The sequence below is a fragment of the Rhinolophus sinicus genome, linkage group LG04 (genome assembly GCF_036562045.2).
Source record: "Rhinolophus sinicus isolate RSC01 linkage group LG04, ASM3656204v1, whole genome shotgun sequence".
NCBI lineage: Eukaryota > Metazoa > Chordata > Mammalia > Chiroptera > Rhinolophidae > Rhinolophus > Rhinolophus sinicus.
In genome coordinates, this window is record NC_133754.1 from 151046531 (window position 1) to 151064731 (window position 18201).

At 36.4% G+C, this 18201-nt stretch overlaps 1 pseudogene; it reads left to right on the forward strand.

Moving 5' to 3' along the window:
- The first annotated feature begins 2099 nt into the window (after positions 1-2099).
- On the forward strand, positions 2100-2617 carry LOC109449915 (diamine acetyltransferase 1; annotated as a pseudogene).
- The last annotated feature ends 15584 nt before the right edge of the window (positions 2618-18201 follow it).

Here is an 18201-nt window from a genome sequence, read left to right on the forward strand (position 1 = left end):
CTGTCTCCCTTTTACTTCGTGACCAAGAAAGTGAAGCTGCTTTCAACACTGAAGTGCTCAGGAGCAGGTGTAGTGGGCTACGACTGTACAAAGCTAAATTCCCAAAATTTGGAAGCTAATTTGGCCTTCATTGAGGCCAGAAACTAACCTGTAAACATCTTCAAGAAGGTTAAGGTCATGCTTGGTAACTGTGGCCAAAGTTCACCTAAATGCAAGCCTTAAAATGTCTTATAGAATGTATGGACTGAACTGTATCCCCTAAAACTCATATGTTGAAGCCATCAACCCCAATGTGACTGCATTTGGAGAAAGGGCCTTTAAAGAGTTAATTAAAGTTAAATGAGGTCAGAGGGTGGCACCCAAGTTTGATAGGACTGGTGTCCTTATAAGAAGAGAAGACGGCACTAGGGATGGGTGTGCACAGAGGAAAGGCTATGTGAGGACACATCGAGAAGGTGACCATCTACAAGCCAAGGAGAGAGGCCTCAGGAGAAACCAAACCTGCCAACACCTTGTTCTCAGAATTCCAGCCACCAGAACTGTGAGAAAATTAACTTCCGTTGTTTAAGCCACCCAGTTTCTGGTATTTAGTTATGGCGTCTTCAAATAAATTAATACATAGGGTATCCGAACAGAAGAAAAATAACTAAAGTTAACTCAGTCTGTTTTCCAGACTGAAGAAAGAAACTAAGTTTCCTTTTTCTCCAGAGAAATTGTTATATGATGAGGAGGTGTTACTTGAAATTGCTATTTGATGAAATTGTTATTTGATGGGATTAGGAGGTGCTGGAGGAATTTTTTAATGCTTTCCACCTGCCAGGAGCTACTGTAAATGCCTTGTATAAGCTGATCCATTTGACCTTCATGAGACAATAGGTACATGTTATTACCCCATGTGTAGATGACGAGAGGGAGGCTGAAACCGCCAATACCAGTGTGAGGCACAGGATCCTGAAATCACCTATCTGGAAGATCCAGGAAGGAAATACAAAATGGAGAGCCAAAAAGAGAAGTGGAATTCACTCTTGAGGTCTTGCTACTTCTTGGCCTTTGGCTCTTCACAGTAGTGTGCTCTGTCACTGTGGTTGGTGTCACTGTTATCCATTATTTGCATCATGTGAGTATATACCTAACTCAATAAAAGTGAAAATTTGCCCCCTAGAAAGCAGCCCACCCCAGGAAAAAAAAAAAGATTGTCTGAGCAAACCCAGTGTAACCCAATTTTCACCCTTAGGAACTCGAATCACAACATTTTGTCTGACTTTCTATGCCCTCTATCCCCTAAGCCTCTTTGCACTTTGTATGTTGATTCAGCCTCGAGAGTTAATTCTTTCAGTGGTAATTACCCCGAGGTACACGCAGAAATCATTGTAAGTCAGCATTTCATTGTTCATCTTATGTGTTTCTCAATTGTTTATTCACATCATACTGTTTTCAAAACAAATGCCATGTGATTCTGTTACTTTATTTTTCTAATCCATTATCAGTCACTTCCAATTGGTGGTTTAGCAACAGAATGTTTATCCTTTTCACACACATAAACCCAAAAGTTCGATCCTAAATTTTTCTAACTCTGAGGATTCTAAAAGCGATACCTTCGAGGATCAAACTTGAAAGTAAATACACAGCCTCCAGCACTCTGAAAGCAAAAGCAACATACATATATTACGTGAGGATTAGAAATTTGTTCTGTCACATACACTGGAACTATAGAGTTCAAGTTTGTATTATATAAGTTAAATTAGTTTTGTTTTGCTTTAGGTTTGCCATGTAAGGTTTTGTGTGTTGTTTCCACATTATACTCCTTTTAACTTATCCATGCTTTGTTTCAGGAAATTCTGCCCTCCCCCCAAGAAAAACAAAAAACAAAAAAACAAAAAACAAAAACAAAAAAAACGGAGACAGTAAGTCTAAAAAATAACAATTTCAATACTGGAGAAATGTGAACACACATAGAGAACAAATGAAATAACATATCACACAGATGAGCCAGAGGAATTGTGTAATTTGCTCAGTACATCCTTCCTTGTGGTGAAATCTACATGGCAAGCCAAATTCTGATCAAGAGATTGCACAGAGAAGAAAAGCAAAAGACAAAAATGGCTAAATTTGTGATCCGCCAGGCGGTAACTGCTAACAACTGCAGTGACATCCTGCGGCTGATCAAGGAACTGGCTAAATATGAATACGTGGAAGAACAAATAATATTAACTGAAGAAGATCTGCTAGAGGATGGTTTCAGAGAGTCACCCTCCTACCACTGCCTGGTGGCAAAGGTGCCCACAGTCCACTGCACTCCGGAAGAACAGGGTGCTGTTTGTTTCACCTTGGACTATTTTACCTATGACCCATGGATTGGCAAACTCTTGTATCTTAAAGACTTCTTTGTGATGAGTGATTATAGAGGCTTTGGGATTTGATAAGAAATTCTGAAGACTCGAAGCCAGGTTGCGATGAAATGTCATGGCAACAGCATGCACTTATTGGTAGCAGAATGGAATGAAACATCTATCAACTTCTATAAAAGATGAGGTACTTCTGATCTGTCCAGGAGGAGGGATGGAGACTTTTCAGGATTGACAAGGAGTACTTGCTACAAATGGCAGCAGAGGAGTGAAGAGTGCTGCTGTACAGATGACAGCTTCCATTTGATTTTAGAAAATAATTCTGAACTTATCATGCTTTCTATCTGTTTGTAATGAAATAATAGAATGAACACCCATTCCAAAGCTTTATTACCAGCGACGTTGTCGCATGTTTGAAATGTGCTCTCTTTAAGATTGCAATGGAGTTTGGAGTTAGGTTTCTCCTTGAACATCTTTTGATAGACAACAGGATGGTGTGATCTTAAGGTATATGAAAAAAATTACATTCTTCTGAGTCATTTAAATGTATACAATGTACACACTGGTACTTAGACATTCTGTTTTGATTCTTTTTAAATAAACTAAACCTTTGATTTCAAAAAATGCAAGACTGTGTATCCTGCTGTATACATTGATTTTTTTCTCCCTTAGTTTCAAAAGATCAAGATATATCAAGCATTAGGACACGTGAGCATATTATATAAGATACAACATCATGGAGTAGAGAGAATGAAGAAGTATAATCAGAGGTACCTGGGCTCAAATTCAGGGTCCCCATTAATAAACTATCACATTGTCACATCTTTAAAATGGGGTTGATAATATCTGAAGTGTAAGATCATTTTTTGAGTAAAATACAGTTATGCATTGCTAAACGATGGGGATGTGTTCTGGGAAATGCATCATCAGGCAATTTCGTCATTGTACAAACATCATAGAGTACACCTACACAAACCTAGATGAGACAGCCCACTACACACCCAGGCTGTATGGTATAGTCTCTTGCTCCTGGGCTACAAGCCTGCATAACGTGTTACTGTACTGAATACTATAGGCAATTACAATGGTAAGTATGTGTGTAACTAACATATCTAACCATAGAAAAGGTACAGTAAAATTATGGTATAAAGATTTTTTAAAATGGTATACCTGTACAGGGCACTTACCATGAACGGAACATGCAGTTCCGGAATGGAGAAGTTGCTCTGGGTGAGTCAGGTAGTAGAGAGTGAATGTAAAAGCCTATATAACATCACTGTATAACACTGTGTGTCGACTTCATAAACACTGCACACTTAGGCTACAGTAAATTTATTAAAAAAAGGTTTCTTTCCTCAATAATAAATTAACCTTCACTTACTGCAACTTTTTTACTTTATAAACTTTTTAAAATTTTTGTAACTTTCTGACTTTTTGTAATAATGCTTAGCTTAAAACATAAACACATTGTACATCTGTACAAAATTATTAAAATATTTCCTTTCTTTATATCCTTATCCTACAAGCTTTTTCTATTAAATTTCTGTTTTGTTTTGTTTTAATTTTTAAACTTTTTGTCAAAACCTAAGACCCTAGCACACACATTAGCCTCGGCCTGCACAGGGTCAGAAGCATCAGTATCAGTCTTCCACCTCCACAACTTGTCCTGCTGGGCCTTCCGGGGCAATCACACACACCCCGCTGGCATCTCCCATGACAACAGTGCCTCTTTGTGCAACACCTCCTGAAGGATCTGCCGCTGGCTCTTCTTAAGGACGTGTCACTCTTTTCAGAAATATGTCCATGGTGGTTTGCTTTATTGGTTTCTTTTTTATCACAGATTTGCTTGTAAGCAGATAATGCACCATTGACATTCCTCTCTATTAATGAAAACATTTCAGTGTTGGGGTCCATGTTTTTAAGCTTTTCAATGAGCTTGTTGAAGACTGTAAAAGCTTCTGCAAAACCCTCCAGTACGAATTTTCTTTGAGGGTTCTTCTTTTTATTCTCCTGCAGTTTCCTTTTCTCTCACCTCTTCCTTAACTATGCAGTCCTGAGTTCCAACAAGTCCTCATTAGTCAATTCCTCAGAAACCACCTCTAGGAGCTCCTCCATGTCATCTCCACCCACACCCAGGTTCAAGTTGTTCGCCATCTCAACCATCACATTGTTGATTTTTGCAGCCTCTTCATCCTTGGCAAAGCCTCTGAAGTCATAGATGAACCTCTTAAGTGTCTTCTTCCAGATGCCATTCATACACTTGGAAATGTCACCCCAAATCCAAGCAAGCTTCCTTAATATAGTCATAGATGCTGCAATCCTTCCAGAATTGCATCAATGTCTTCTCAGTGTCTTCCACAGTTGCATCAATAGCCTGGGCAAAGGTCCTCCTCAGGCAGGAGGCCTTAAAAGCTGCTATAACTCTTTGATCCACTGGTTGGAGCAAAGAGGTTGTATTTGGAGGGAGAAACCCCACTTTGATATTGAATTAAAGATAACCAATAAAAAGGAGGATTCCAGGAGCACTGTCAAAAATAAAATCTTGAAAATTATATTATTCTCCAAACATTACTTCTCCATTTCACCGGCATGGTAATTCAGGAGGGCATCTTGAAAGAGAAGCTGACTCATCCATAGCTTCTTACTGCTCCTGATGTCCCCTGGCAACGTATGCTCATTGAAACTCTTGAAGGCCCTGGGGGGGTCTCACTATGCCACATCATAAAGGAGTTCAATTTGTAGTCTACAATGCTGGCCCCAAATGAGACTGATATCCTGTCCTTAAAAGCCTGGAAACTGGGCATTGACTTGGCCTTCTTATGGATAAAGGAACTTTCAAGCACTTTTTGCCAAAATGGGGAGGTTTTATCTGAACTGAAAATTTCCTCTGGCAAGTAATTTTCCTCCATAGTTAGCTTACCTAGAGTTTTCAAAAATTCTTCAGCTACCTTCACATCAATACCTGCAAACTCACTACTCACTTTCACATTTTGTAATGAATAATGACTCGTGAGTCATTTAAACCATCCAGAACTAGCAGCAAATTCAACATCATAGTGAGGTCTAGCTTTTTCTTTCAACATTGCTAACTTTTTGCTTTGGCCATGATCATCATAATGGTGAGCGGGACGTGCTTCTGTGCCTGGTCTACAATCCAGGCCATTAGAAGTTTCTTCATGTCTGATACCGGCTCTTTTTGAATTTTTGTTAGTCTCATTGCCTTCAATGAAGCAGATCCTTTAACAGCTTCTGTCACTTTGTTCTTATTATTCAAGATTATAGCTGTAGTGGAATGGGACATGCCTGACTGGTGAGAAATAACCATCACTGATTTTCCACCTTCGTAGTCTTTAATCACTTTTAATTTTGTTTCCAGGTCAATCACTCGACATGGCCTCTTACTGGCAACATTAGCAGTGGATTTTGTATGCTCACAGGCCATGATGAACAAAACAACACAAGATTAAATTACTCACAAGAGAAAAAGATGCAATCAAGAGATGCAGTAAACATGAGATATAGGAGGCTGCTGCCGATGGAACAGGGCATACTGTTTTACAGCAAACTTTTTCTATATAGGTAGAATGAGTATACTCTAAAATAATGATTAAAAGAATAGTATAGTAAATTCATAAACCAGTAACAGTCATTTATCATCATTATCAAGTATTATATCCATAATTACATTGCTATAATTTTATACAACTGGCAGTGCAGTAGGTTTGTTTACACCAACATCACCACAAACACAGGAGTAACGCATTGCACTATGGTGTTATGATGGCTACGACATCACTAGGTGGCAGGAATTTTTCAGCTCTATTATAATCTAATGGGACCACCCTCATATATGTGGTCTGTCCTTGACCAAAACATCATTATGTTTTGGTAAATTAATGTATCTGGCATATGTAGATACTCAATAAATAGCAGCTATCAGCATTGCTGTCATTTTAGAGATACTCTCATTTCCTGAGCAATCCATTTCCCTTCTCCAAAGCGATTCCACATCCCTTCAATAGGACGGAGTTTAACAAAGTATCTTCCTAACCCTCATCATGTGTCTACAGATAGCTGATTAAAGTTTCTACATCCTTGACTTTTCCTGAAAGACACTAATTCCTTTTGCATGAAAACAAGGTGGGTTAAATAGAAAGAATCAATCATATGATCTCCTGTTTAATGAGGAAACTGGAGTCACACCAGCCTCCATATTGATATGGAGGCCAAGACTAAATGTGTATCCTGAAACTAGAGATTTTTACATGGGGTAGAGGTTGGTTTGGCTCCACTTAGTTTTATTTCTATTGCTTCTATGGTTGCCCTTAAATTTTTAACATGTACTTTTTAGCAAATGCTATTTTTAATCAAACTCTTGATTTCCCCAAAACAGAAAAGGACATTAACATGGCTTTAACTCAGTCTCCTCCCCTCACTGGGCGACTGAAAGAAATAGGGGAGCATACAGTCAATACTAGTTTGCATTTACCAACATGCTTTCCTCTTTTATTTGCCTCCCACTTTTTCTATTTTGATTCAATTTGCTTCTTACTAAGGTGAATATATCAGCAGATCCTCCATCAGAAGGAATAAAAAATGAATAATAAACTCTCAAAATAAGAAACTGAATAAGAAACTCTTAGTCTTTGTATATGTCTACATTTGTCTATATTTTTCACTCTTTCTTGATCATTTTAGCTGGGAATAGAACCCCAGCTTGTTTTCCTGTAGGACTTTGAAAAAATTATTTAATTGATACCTGACATCGACTTTTTGTTGTGAGAATTCTGTCATCAGTAAAACTACTCAGAAAAGAACAACAACCTGGCTTCTTTTTTCTGGTTGTTTGTTTATTCTCTAGGTATGGATCTGTTTAACGTTGCTTGTTATATTTAAGGAACCATATCTTTCTTCAATTCTAAAAAAATTTTCAGCCATAATCTCTTAGAATATAAACCCTTCCCCATTCTCTCTGTTCTCTCCTAGTGTTTTTGTTAGATAAATGTTGATGGTTTTAATTCTTTCCTCCATGCCTCTAAATTTCTCTTTCATTTTTCCCATCTACTTATCTCTCTGAACTGCATTGGCTGATTCTGTAAGGTTTTTACAATTCAGAAAAATCTGTTCTTGGGAGATTTAATTACTGATTAACCTATGTATTGAGTTTTACTTTATTCTGAATTTAAGCATTCCACAAAATAAACTATAGTTTTAACCTAATTTCCTGATTATACCAAAGCAATGAAAATGCATATTTTTATGCAAATGTTCTTTTTGTGGTATACATTTCTGGAGAGATTCCTGATTCATTTTCTGTATAAATAGAATCTTGCCATTTCAGTCTTATCATAGTGACATATTGGACACTCGTGGTAAAATGAGACCAGGAAACATTTCTAATATATACAGAGACATATATATTTTCCAGTTAATTATCTATCCTGTTTTAAAGCATGCTTATTTTTAAGGTGTCAAAATGTACTAATGCAAACTGCAATTGTTTGGAAAACTTCGTGAGCGAATATATTTCAGCCAGAAAAGACATTTGATGCCAGCCAAATTCTCTTTTTTCTGTCACTATAAATGACTTTCCTATTTTCAACAGTTTTTCAAAATCAAAGTCATATCTAAGCTGACAACTTCTTTGGCAAGTTTCAGCTAGATGTAATTTGAAACAGTCAAGGAAGTAAAGCCTAAACAATAGGGTTTTTAATGGGACTGGTGACAGATCCTTAACTACTGTCATGCTGTGTCTGACACTAGAAGACTTGAGAGGAAATTTGTTAAATAAATACTTGCAGTTAAAGGAATACACCTGCATTTAAAGTATGTGTCCTGTCAGGGAAATATGTTAGATCTGAGAATTCACTGATGTTAAACCCTTAACAAAAACATAGCTGAAAAGTACCCTCAAGGAATTTCGCTCTTTAACCAATCTTCAGAATATTCTTTAGCTATAGTTGGCATCCAAAGGTCATTGAAAGGTCACAAGTGATAATAATAATAAAAAAGAAAGCTCTCCTTTTAGCCTCAGATTAGTTCTATACAAAACAAGGCTGTTTACTTTCTGAGGGAGAAAAAATTTCTAATGTGACTTTTTAATCACTATTACTTACATACATACACACACAGTAGAATGAGATTTTTTACTATTAACAATATAATAATATTCATGTATTACGTATTCATAATACATGAATATTCTGTTTTAGGAACATTACAAATTTGAGGACTTTCCTAAGAAAAATAAACTAAATCACAAGGAAAGCCAAAACTAGTCTATACATGACAGTTGGTTTAATTTATGCTAATTTTCTCTACTTAAATCTCCTAAATTTGGTTTCAGATATTATTACTTCTTTGTTTAGACTTTTTTTTTTGGTATTTCAACAGGTCAAATATGAATTCTGATATTTAAAATGCTTTAATTTAAATGAAAATTACTGGGAAACATGAAGAAAAATCAAATCTGTGTTTCAGGATACAGCCAAACTCTCCAAACCGAACAAATGTGTGCACAGCTCTCATAGAGAAGAACCTCGCATGTAATTCTGGAAAGATTATAACTTCCTTCTCCCCCAAAACCAACTTCAATCTATCTCCCTGTCCTACACTGAATAACTGCTCTAGCCTACAAGGTACAAAGAACAAATAAACTCTTGTTTTCTCTAGAAGTCCTAGTGGAGGGAATAGGGATAAGATTGTCTCTCCCTCTCACACTGGTTAAGCATTTCAGACTAGAACTGAGGGTGAGAGTCAGAAACTGGTAGACTCTGTGGAGGCCGTTTGACTACAGAGATCTGTGTATTCCCAGGGAAGATCGAGATCAACCCTCAGGATAAACCTGACTTTCTGATCCCTACAAGACCAAGAAGGAGTACATGGATAGACCCTGTCTTTCCTTTCTTTGAGACTGGCAAAACACAAGGAACCCAAGGATCCAAAGGCTTTCTTCACTCCAGGTGCCTCAACAGTGAACTTTCCATCTGCTTGCTTCTGGGCCAATAGTGCATAGGAGAGATTGCTTTCTGTTTAACTTATTTTAGGACTGCCCCAACACTCAGCATACCCCAATCATACCTGAGTCTCAGGAATCCAGCAAAAACAGAGGCCAGCTGGCAGAGAGACAAAAACCATCTAAACAGAAAGAATTCAGGCAAACTGAACAGAGCTGCTAGAAGAGACAAATGAAGAATTGAACAGAAACACAAAAGACAATTCAAGTATGCCATTAAAAATGATGTTTGGGGAGAAAAAAGATACTCCCACTAAACAATCCAGGCATCATTGAGACCAAAATTAGTGCATGAGAGATCAAATGAAGGGAATATCTCAAAATATAAAGGGGCGGAAATTATGAGGAAATCATGACAAATATGAGGAAAATAATAATAAGAGTCAAGGTGTAAATATTAGGGATGCAGAAAATGAAGGCACAAAATAAAAACAAAGAAATAATTTAATAGATAACAGACCATTTCCTTGAGTAAAGAAAGATCAATCTGGAGTTCACTGAATTCCAGTCCAGGTTGTTGAACAAAAACATACACTTGGGACAGCCTGACACAATACCGGACCTCTGAGATACAGCGAAAATATTATAAGCACTCACACAAAGGAATAAGCTGCCTACATAAAAAAAAAAAAAAAAAAAAAAAAAAAAAACAGATCATTCTCTTACACTTGTAATTAGAAGACAGAGGAATAAAAACTATTCCTAAAAGAAATCATTTGATTCTCAATAGTTATAAGCACAATCAAAACTACCTATTAAGGTGAAAGAAATACATAAGAATTCATAAAGTCTATCACCCAGGTATACCATCAGAAAAATATAATAGAGAAAGGACTATAAATATGCATTAAATAAACCTGAACTTGATCTCATAATTAGGAAATAATAGGAAAAATGTGTGCTAAGCAATGACCCTTATAGTTTATATATATATATATATATATATATATATATATATATACACACAAACATATACATACATATACCTTATAATTTATATAATATATATTTGCACACAAACATACATATATACCATAATATATATATTTGCATTATCTATAGTGCAATTATATACATGTCTTTACATATCAATTAATAATTGCTTCTCTCAGAACATGAAACTTGAATGTCAAAAACCTTTAAAACAGTTTAGAATTTCAAGGGAAATTCTAAACCTTTCTAAACCTGGAACAGTGGAAGGAAGAAAAAAAGAAAGGAGAAAAGGAGGTCCAAGATGGTAGATCAGGTAAACACTATGCCTACTGCATCCCAGTATCTTACCAAATTACAAGTAAATTATAGAACAATCGATCTCAAGAATTCAGAAGACTAGCCGAACAGAACCCCATAACTAAGAATATAAAGGGGCCCTGTGTGGAGCCTGCCTCATGTGTAACCGACAGGAAACCCAAATGCCCTCTTAAAGGGCCCGCACCCAGATTCACTCACAAACAGTCACCTGATTTCCAGTGGAGGGGAGGCAACTTGAAAGGCACCAGAAGACTGAGTTGTGTGGCTTCAAAGTGAAGGCTGGAGGGACAAGAGCCATTATTCCTGTATGGAGCCTGTCTCATGTATAACCTACAAGAGGAAGCCATCTTTTCTATGTTGAACATCCCCCAAAGGGCCAAAGCTAAGACTGCATAGGTCTGGTAAATCCACACGTATGCACCACATTGGTGATACCCTGGGTCCCTGCACAGCTAGTACTGCATTGCCTGGATCACTCTCAGCTACTGAGTGGCTGGCCCCACTCCACAAGCTATGGAAATCTTTTACAGCTTTGGATGGCCTGCAGCAGCCCCAGGAAATTTTGGTAATGGGCTGTACCACAGCCTCTCTTGAGCAGTGCTCAGGGATCTGCGGGCCTAAGGCAAGTGGTGCCTGTCTGCGGTGTTCTCAGGGCATTTTGCAAAGCGGTCACAGGACAAGCACTGCACTGAGGTATGCTGTGGTGGGCTGCAGTTTTCTTAGGGTGTTTTGCAAAGTGGTCACAGGCCAGGCACTGGCACAGGAACTGAATCTGCATTAATCTCGTAAAGGCCACCGGCCATACCTTATGACTCCCTGGGACCCTACCCCACCCAGCTAGAGCTGCATCGCTGGAGACATTCTCAACACCAAATTAATCAGCCTGGCCCTCGCATCTAAGGAGGCTCTTTCAATAGCTGAGCCTTATGGGCAGGTGGCAGGTGGCAACAAATGTAGGGAGCTCTGGGCCTTTTGCAAAGCTGCCCCAGGACCAATACTGGTTGCAGCAGCCTCAGTTCATAGTGAGGCCACCCCCACATGTGTCCAGGTCCAGCACAGGCAGAAACTAACCACCTGTAGTTCTTTCTAGGTAGCCCTGGGCCAGGTCATAGGCAAGGCTGAAATTGGTGTGTAGGGGATCCCCTCCCAAGAGACACCAGAAACAACACACCCAAAGGCCAGATTCAGACCATACCAGAGTACTACCTGGTTAGCCCCACCAGCAGCACACCCAAAGGGCACAAGAGCCCATGGGGGTGAATCCCCCTCTGAGAGGTCAGTCCTCACACAGCAGCTCATTGGCTGTGGGCATAGCCAATCTTCACAGTCAGTCAGCCTGGCAGTCAATCTCACCCTCTGATGCCCCCAAAGCAATCAGGGCTCAACTATAACAGGAGAACACATACAATGCACTCAAGGGGCACTCCTGGAACACAAACACAGGATATCAGGGAGACTGCGCCATGAACCACACAGGACACATACTACATAAGACTACCCAGTAACGAGCAGAAGTGATGAAAACATTGCAAAAATTCATATAATTGTGCATCAAAATTGTTGGTTGACTGTGAGAAGCATAGCAGACCAAGTAAACATCGATAGAGAAACAGGAAAATCTTAACTGAAAATCTTAGCGTGAGAAAGGTGTCTGCAAAAATGGTCTTGATGGAGCTTACCGATGAACAAAAGCAAAGGAGAGTCAAAGTTTGCCTAGTCCTTTTGGAGAGGCAAGATGATGTCTTGGGCTGTGTTATCACTCGTGATGAAACATGGGTGTACCAATATGAACTGAAACAAAGCATGAAAGTGCACAATGGAAGTCAGCCAATTTTCTATGACTAAAAAAATCCTGTCAGTCCAAATCAAGAGTCAAAACGATGTTGCTAAACTTTTTTGATATCAGAGGGATTATATATTATGAATTTGTACCAACTGGACAAACAGTTAACCAAGTTTACTATTTGCAAGTGCTGAAAAGGCTGCATGAAAAAGTTAGACAAAAACGAGCTGAACTCTTCACCAACAATTCATGGCTCTTGCATCATGACAATGCACCAGCTCACACGGCACTATCTGTGAGGGAGTTTTTAGCCAAATAACTGTACAGGAACACCCTCCCTACTTACCTGATCTGACCCCAATGAGTTCTTTCTTTACCCAAAGATAAAGGAAATATCGAAAGGAAGACATTCTGATGATATTCAGGACATCAAGGGTAATACAACAACAGCTCTGACGGCCATTCCAGAAAAAGAATTCCAAAATTGCTTTGAAGGGTGAACTAGGTGCTGGTGGCAGTCAATAGCTTCCCAAGACAAGTATTTCGAAGGTGACCATAGTGATATTCAGCAATGAGGTATGTAGCACTTTTTCTAGGATGAGTTCGCGAACTTAATTGTCAGACCTCATATGTAAACAAATATGTATTTATCTTAGTTTAGAGAGACAAAACTTGATGATTATGGATCACAAAAATATAGTAAACTACCAGATTAACAGAGGAAATAGAGTGAATATTTACTTGATCAAAACAACAAGAAAATAAAAGAAAAAGGAAAAGCCAATAAAAAACTATATAATAATGATAAGGTAAAGTGAAAGAAAAAAATCATATATATTGGTCATTACATGAACTAAATTCTTCCAGTAAAATAAAGACCATCTAATTGGCTTTAGACAAGCGAAATTCTACTTACGAAAAATGTATACTCCACTGGGATAAAGAAAAGTTGAAAGTAAGAGTTAACTAAAATCAACTCAAAATGGATTATAGACTTGAACATAAAACCTTAAATTGTAAAACTTCTAGAAGAAAACATAGAGCATAATCTCCTTGACATTGGTCTTGACAGTATTTTTTTGGATGTGACACTGAAAGCAAAGGCAACAAAAGCAAAAAGAAACAAGTAATACTACATCAAACTGAAAAGGTTCTACAAGCAAAGGAAACTATCAACAAAATGAAACAGCAACCTGTGGAATCAGAGGTAATATTTACAAATCACCTATAATATTTGCAAATGCAAAATATGCAAAGAACTCACACAACTCAATAGCAAAATAAAAGAAAGAAAGAAAAAAGAAAGGAAGGAAGGAAGGAAGGAAGAAAGAAAGAAAGAAAGAAAGAAAGAAAGAAAGAAAGAAAGAAAGAAAGAAAGAAAGAAAGAAAGAAAGAAAGAAAGGGCCAAATAGCCCAATTAAAAATGGGCAAATTACCTAAGTAGACATTTTTCTAAAGAAGACATACAAATGCCACAGGTACATGGAAAGGTGCTCAACATCACTAATCACCAGGGAAATGCGAATCAAAACTACAATGAAATATCATCTCACACCTGTTAGGATGTGTATTATCAAAATAAAAATGATAAATGCCGGTGAGGAGATGGAGAAAAAGGAACCCTTATACAATGTTGGTAGAAATATGAATTGGTACCGTCACTATGGAGCACTATATGGAGGTTCATCAAGAAATTAAAAGTAGAACTACCATATGATCCAGCAATCCCACTTCCTAAGTAGATATCTAATGGAAATGAAATTGCTATCTCAAAGAGAAATCTGCTTTCCTATGTTCATGAAGAATTTTTCACAATAGCCAAGACATGGGAACAACCTAAGAGTCCGTCAACAGATAAATGGATAAGTATAAATGTGATACATGTAATGCTATACATCATAACAATATGATAGAAATGTGATAATGGAATACTATTTAGCCTTAAAAAGGAAGTAAACCCTGACATCTGCAGCAACATGGATGGGCATTATGCTAAGTAAATTAATACAGATAAATAAATAAAAATACTGTCACTTACATGTGGAATCTAAAAATTTTTTCCAAAAATGTCAAACTCATAGAAAATGGTGATTGCCAGGGACTAGGAGGTGGGGGAAATGGGGAGAAGTTGGTAAAAGGGTACAAAGTTTCAGCTATAAGATGAATAAAGTCATAGGATCTAATGCATAATAGTATAACTATAGTTGATAATACCGTATTGTACAATTGAAACTTGCTAAGAAAGTAAAAGTTAAGTGTTTACATATATATATATATATATATATATATATATATATATATATATATATGAAGTGATGGATGTGTTAATTAACTTGATGGAGGAAATTCCCTCACAATGTATATGTACAGGTATATCAAATCATCACATCTCACACTTTAAATATATTACAATTTTATTTGTATAATGAAACTACAAAAGCCTGATGAAAGAAATGAAAGAAGACCTAAATAAATGTAAAGACATAGTATATTCATGCATTGGAAAGCTCAACATAGTAAAGATATCAATTCTCCAAACACTATTCTATAGATTTAACACAATTCCAATCAAAATCTCAGCCAGTTATTTTGTAAATATAGATAAACTGATTCTAAATTTTATACAGAAAGGCAGAAAAGCTGGAAGAGCCAAACATTTTGAAAAAGAACAAAGTTAGAAGAATCACACTATCTGCTTTTAAGACATGCTATAAAACTACATTAATCAAAACACTATGTGCTGAAAAAATAGACACATAGATCAATAGACTAGAATAGTCCATTGAGTGTATCAATAGACCCAAACAAGCATGGCCAATTGATTTTTGCCTGAGGTGCAAAGCCAAGACAATTGAGAAAGAATAGCCATTTCATCAAATGGTATTGGAACAATTGGACATCTATATGCAAAAATGTAAACCTCAGCCTAATATAAATTTAATTATACTTTATACAAAATATACTCAAAACAGATCATAGATCCATTAGATCACAGATCTAAATTTAAAAAGTAAAACTATAAAACTTTTATACCAAAACATAACACAAAATCTTCATGACCTGCAGTTAAGAAAAGAGTTCATGGGTATGACACTAAAACCACAGTCCATAAAATTAAAAGTTGATAAATCAGACTTCAACAAAATTAAAACTTGCTCTTTGAAATACAATGTTAGGAAATTGAAAAGTTTGGGAGAAAATATTTGTAGATCACTTATTCAAACAGAACTTTTAACCAAAATATACAAAGAACTCTCAAAACTCAACACTAAGAAAACAACCCAATTTAAAAATGGGCAAAAGACTTGAACAGTCACTTCACCATAGGATATGTAGATGACAAATAAGTCATGAAAAGATGCTTAACATCATTAGCTATTAGGGCAATGCAAATTAAAATTACGATGAGGTGCCACTGCACACCTATTAGAATAGCCAAAATTAAAAATACCGAGAATACCAAGCCTGGCAAGGATGCTGAACAATTGGAACTCATACATTGCCAATGGAAATGCAAAATGACACAGCTCCTCTGGAAAACAGTTACCTTACAACCCTGCCATCCCACACTTATGTATTTACCTGAGAGAAATTAAAACTTAAGTTTACACAAAAACCTGTACACAAATGTTTAGAGCAGCTCTTCTCATAATTACGAACAATTGGAAACAACCCAAAAGTCCTTCAACAGCTGAATGAATAAACAAGCAAACTATTGATTCGCACAACATGGATGAATTTCAAAGGTATTATGCTGAGTAAAAGACACCAGTCTCAGAGAAGCTAGTCTCAAAGGTTATATAAACTGAGTCCTAACATTCTTGAAAAGACTCCGTTTATAGTTACGGAGAACAAATAAGTGCTTGCCAGGAGCTAGCAGTTGGGGCAAGGATTTGCAAGGGAGTTTTTTGGGGTGATGTAACTGTTTTGTTTCCTGATTGTAGTTGTTACATGAATTACATGTGTTAAAATTCATAGAATTGTACATCAAAAATAAAGTTCACTGCATGTTAAGTTTTAAAAATAAGGTTAATTCAACTAATCCAGGTCACAGAAAAATACAGAGTTCTTCTAATTTACTTTATGAATCCTGTATAACTTTTACTTCAAAACATGGTAAAGATAACACAGAAAAAGAAAACTTTCTTCTGAATATAAAGACAAAATTTCCAAATAAAGTCTTATCAAAGAGAATCCAGATTTTCTGAAAATCAGAGGCCATTCTTACTAAAAACTTTAAGTAAAATGGGAATTAAAGGACACCACTTATAAATAATAAAGACTACTATCAAAAGCCAACAGAAAACGTTACCATAGATGATAGATATATAATACATACACATACATATATATTATAGGTGATATATACACACACATGCATGCACACAAACACACACTTGTATGTGTGTGTATATGTACCAAGGGTGACAAAAAACATATACAAGTGGACACTTTGGTCAATGTTGCTCAGACAGTAGTTTGCCATAATCAGAAGTGTCTGGACGCTGATGGTAGGCACTTTGAGCACCTCTTATAATTGCAGAAGTCAGATGTGACTTGTATTCATCTTTTGATATCGGTATATATTGAGTATCACAATTTTAATACAGTTTTCCTTTCTTAAAATGTGTATACATCTTCTTGACACCCTATGTATGTGTGTATGTATATATATATATACACAGATACGTATATAAACACATAGTTTAAGATATTCTAATTTGATAAAATGATCATATTTCCATGAAAGAAATAAATCCCAGAAAATTGTCAAATTTTTAAAATAGAAGAATAGGAAGGGGGAGATTTTTCTGTCTTGATATCAGAAAATTCTATTAAGCCAACTATGATTATTAAGTCCTCCTGGCACTGGCCTAGACAATAGAAGATCATTGGTACAAAATAGAATATCTAAAATTGATCCCAACATATTTGAGAATTTAATGGGGCAAACATATTATTTTCAGTCAATGAAAAAGAAGATTGTTTTTTAAAATACCAGTTTTATTAAAAACTTCAGGGCAAAAAAATAAAATAATTACAATTCTACAAGAAACTATAGCTAAATACAGGCTACAAGAAACTATAGCTAAATACAGGCTAGGTGGATGAAACCCTTTTAAACAAGATTGGACATTAAGAAAGTATAAAAACAAAGAAATTCTTTAACTCCATTTTTTTTAAATGTATAGGAAAAGAGAGCAAAACATCTATTAAACAAATAATTGAGGTGAAAAAAACACATGCAATGGAGGAAACAGAGCATTTGTATCTTTAATATAGTTACTGTCTCCCAAATTTACAATATGGAAAAACAACCCAATCGAAATACAGGCAAGATGGGAAGCATAAGCAATTCAGAGAAAAGCAAAACCAAGGAATATATTAAAATAAACTAGCAGTCCGGAAAATTAAAATTAAAATAACAAGGAGATACTAGACAGGCAAAAATGAAAAAGTCTGATAATGCATATTGCTGCCAGGGATATGGGGGGAAAAGTACTTCCCCACATGGCTGGTGAGAATATGAATGAAATATTAAAGACTTTGGGGAAAATAACCTGGCAATATCTACGTTTAAATTAAGAATCCTCATGTATTTCAACAGAGCCAAGTCACTCCTAGGGATCTATTTCATGTAAATAAAAAGTACCTTTATCTGAGGACCATGAACCATAGGAAATATGAGGAAATATGAGCAAGAGTGTTTGCTGCAAACTATACTGTCAAAATATGGTAAACGAAGTGAATGCCCATCCACAGGGGAGTGATTAGACAGCTTTGGCACATCCACACCAAAAAAACTA